This window comes from Vulpes vulpes, chromosome 13 (assembly GCF_048418805.1).
Source record: "Vulpes vulpes isolate BD-2025 chromosome 13, VulVul3, whole genome shotgun sequence".
Taxonomy (NCBI): Eukaryota; Metazoa; Chordata; class Mammalia; order Carnivora; family Canidae; genus Vulpes; species Vulpes vulpes.
Genome location: NC_132792.1, coordinates 146,655,900 through 146,659,858, shown reverse-complemented (window position 1 = coordinate 146,659,858; position 3,959 = coordinate 146,655,900).

The following is a 3,959-nucleotide window of genomic DNA, read 5'->3' as shown; positions in this document are numbered from 1 at the left end:
GATCTTCAAGAAGAAATGAAGAGTTTTGGAAATATAATAATAAATATCTTGAGATAATAAATACCTTGACAAATAGAAAAGTCTATTTTTCCTCTTAATTTATTGAAGATATGTATGTCTTTGAGGCAAAGAAATATTTTCTTGTGGGTTTTATAAGTAGATATAATTAATACACATGACAATATAATATAAAGCATAAGATGGCACACTTTTCCTGTAAAGGGCAAGAGAGTAAATGTTGTGGATTTGGGGGCCATAGAACTTTTGTCACAAATACTCAGCTCTGCAATGGGGTGTGAAGCAGCCACAGACAAATGCAAGTGAAGGAGCCTGGCTATGCTCCAATCAAACTCTATGTACAGAGATGCCTGGGTGGCTCAGCGGTTGAGCCTTCAGCTCAGGGTGTGATCCTGGGGTCCAGGATCAAGTCCTACATCGGGCTCCTTGTGGGAGGGCCTGCTTCTCCCTCTACCTATGTCTCTGCCTCTCTCATGAAAAAATAAATGAAATCTTTAAAAATAAAATAAAATAAAACTCCATGTACATAAGTATCTCATAAGGCTGTATTTGGCTCACTAATCACAGGTTTGTTAACCCTTAGTATAAAAGAAAATGGCAGTAGGATGGCAAAAAGTCTTATACAGGGGCAAAGTTTCTCCCATTAAATGAAGTGTTGCAATATTCTAAGTGAACTGTAAAAAGTCAGTGTCTCTCAAAGGTGGTCAGATCATTCTTCGCTCTGTGTGTGTTGTGGCAGGGGATGTCTCAAGCATTGTAGGATATTGGGGAGCATCCCTGGCTTCAACCCACTAACTTCCAGTAGCAACCAAACCATTTGTGACAACCAAAAATGTCTCCTAACACTGCCACTGTCCCCCAGGGAGCAAGTACCTCCCCATTAAGACCAATGTCCTAAAGCAACCACTAAAACTTAATATTTTTAAAGATTTTATATATTATTCATGAGAGACACAGAGAGAGGCAGAGACATAGGCAGAGGGAGAAGCAGGCTCCCTGATGCGGGACTCGATCCCAGCACCCCAGGATCACAACATGAGCCAAAGGCAGATGCTTAACCACTAAGCCACCCAGGTGCCCCACAATGACTAAAAATTACAAAAAGATAGAGATAAAAAATCCAACAGGTAAATTAAAATAGAAGTCTGGGGGCACCTGGGTGGCTTAGTCAGTTAAGCATCCAACTCTTGATCTTGGCTCAGGTCATGATCTCAGGGTTGTGAGTTCGAGTCCTGGATAGGGCTCCATGCTCAGTGCAAGCCTGCTTGAGATTCTTTCTCTCCCTCTCCCTCTGCCCTTCCCCGTAGTGCTACATAAATAAATAAATAAATAAATAAATAAATAAATAAATAAATAAAAATCCTTTTAAAAAAATAGAAGTCTAGAAAATATTTAAATAGAAGGCAGGAAAAAAAGAAGGCAGGAAAATTTCCTCCCTTGTGTCTCTCTCTCTTTCAAAGGAAAAAAACAAGGGAGGAAAAACAGAAAATAAATAATAAGATGGTAAATATAAATCCAACCATCTCAATACTGCATTGTATGTTAATGGAGGCTACACACTCCAATTAAAAGGCAGATATTGTGAAAATGAATAAAAAGCAAGACCCAACTGTATGCTGTATCAAGAAACACACTTCAAATATGAGGGCATAAATAACTTGAACATAAATTAACAGGAAAAGATATACTATGCAGACAGTAAGCAAGAGAAAACTATAGAGTATATTAAAGATATACAAATAAAATCAAATTCAAGGTTGAAGGGCATTAATAAGATAAAAAGGGGTATTTTGTAATGTAAAAATTAAAAGGAAGATGAAAGACCTGTCCCCCCAGAACTATAAAATATTGATGAAAGAAACTAAAGATGATACAAACAAATGGAAAGATATTCCATGCTCATTATTGAAAGAACCAACATTGTTAAAATGTCCATACCACCCAAAGCAATCTACAGATTTAATGCAATTTCTATCAAAATATCAACATCTTTCACAGAATGAGAACAAATAATCCTAAAATTTGTACAGAGCCACAAAAGACCCCAAATAGCCAAAGAAATCTTGAGAAAGAACAAAGCTGGAAATATCCTAATCCCAGATTTCCAGATGTACTGCAAAGCTCTAGTAATCAAGACAGTATGGTACTGGCATAAAAAGGACACATAAGTCAATAGAATAGGATAGACAGCCAGAATATATGTGATTAATTAATCTACAACAAGATAAGCAAGAATATACAATGGGGAAAAGATGGTCTCTTCAATAAATAGCGTTGGGAAAACTGGACAAAAGAAAAGAACAAAACTGGACCACTTTCTTACACCATATGCAAAAATAAAATGTATTAAAGACCTAAATTTGAGACCTGAAACCATAAAACTTCTAGAAGAAAACACAGGCAGCAATTTCCTTGACGTTAGCCATAGAAACATTTTTCTAGACATGTCTCCTCAGACAAGGGAAACAAAAGCAAAACTAAACTACTGGGACTACGCCAAAATAAAAAGTATTTGCACAGTGAAGGGAACCATCAACAAATGACAAGGCAATCTACTGAATGGGAGGAGACACTTGCAAATGATGTATCCTATAAGGGGCTAATATCCAAAATATATAAAGAACTTATACAACTCAGGGTGCCTGGCAGGCTCAGTGGTTGAGTGTCTGCCTTTGGCTAAGGTCATGATCCTGGGGTCGATAGGATGGAGTCTCCAATCGGGCTCCCCGCATGGAGCCTCCTTCTCCCTCTGCCCATGTCTCTACCCTCTCTATGTATCTCATGAATAAATTTTTAAAAAATAACTTATACAACTCAATACCAAAAAAACCAAACAACCCAGTTAAACAATAGGAAAAAAATGGACAGAGGAACTGAATAGACATTTTTTCCAAAGAAGACATATAAATGACCAAAAGACACATGAAAAGACGCTCAGCATTGCTCAGCATCAGGGAAATGCAAATCAAAACCACAAGATGTTAACTCACCCTGTCAGAATGGCTAAATTAAAAAAGACAAGAAATAACTAGTGTTGTCAAGGATGTGGAAAAAAGGAACCCTTGTGCACTGTTGATGGGAATGCAAATTGGAGCTGCCACTATGGAAAACAATATGGAGAGCCCTTAAAAAATAAAAAATAGAATTACTATATGATCCAGTGATTCCACTACTGGGTATTTACCCAAAGAGAACAACACTAATTTGAAAAGATATATGCACTCCTATGTTTATTGCACATTGTTTACAATAGTCAAGATGTGGAAGCAACCCAACTGTCCATCAGTAGATGAATGGATACTGAAGGTGTGGTATATGTGCATAATGGAATATTACTCAGCCATGAAAAGAATGAGAGATCTTGCTATTAGCAACAGCATGGATGGGCCTACAGGATATGATGCTAAGTGAAAAAGCCAGTCAGAGAAAGACAAATACCATATGATTTCACTCATATGTGGAATTTAAGAAATGAAACACATGAACAAAGAAAAAAAGAGACAAACCAAAATACAGACTCTTCACGATAGAGAACAAAGTGGTGGTTACCAGAGGGGGGAAGGAGAGGGGATGAAGAGAGCACCTATCTTGATGAGCACTGAGTATTATATAGAACTGTTGAATCGCTAAAATGGTACACCCGAAACTACAGTTCACTGTATATGAACTATACTGGATTTAAAATGAAAAAAGTAAACTGTGTCAGTGAGCACAGGCTTGTGGCATGGCCAGTGAGGGGGAGAGCAGCAGGGGGAGGAGACGGTGTCAGAGTGACAGGCAGTGCCTTTAGGCCAAGGTACAGATGACAGATGTGGATTCTCTTAAGTGGATGAGAAGTCATTGGAAGGTGTCAAGCAGGGAAGGAGGTGCTCTGGGAAAGGGTACAGAGGAGAGAGTCCGGGAAGAAGTCTGCAGCTGCCTCTCTGCCCTGTCCAGGATCA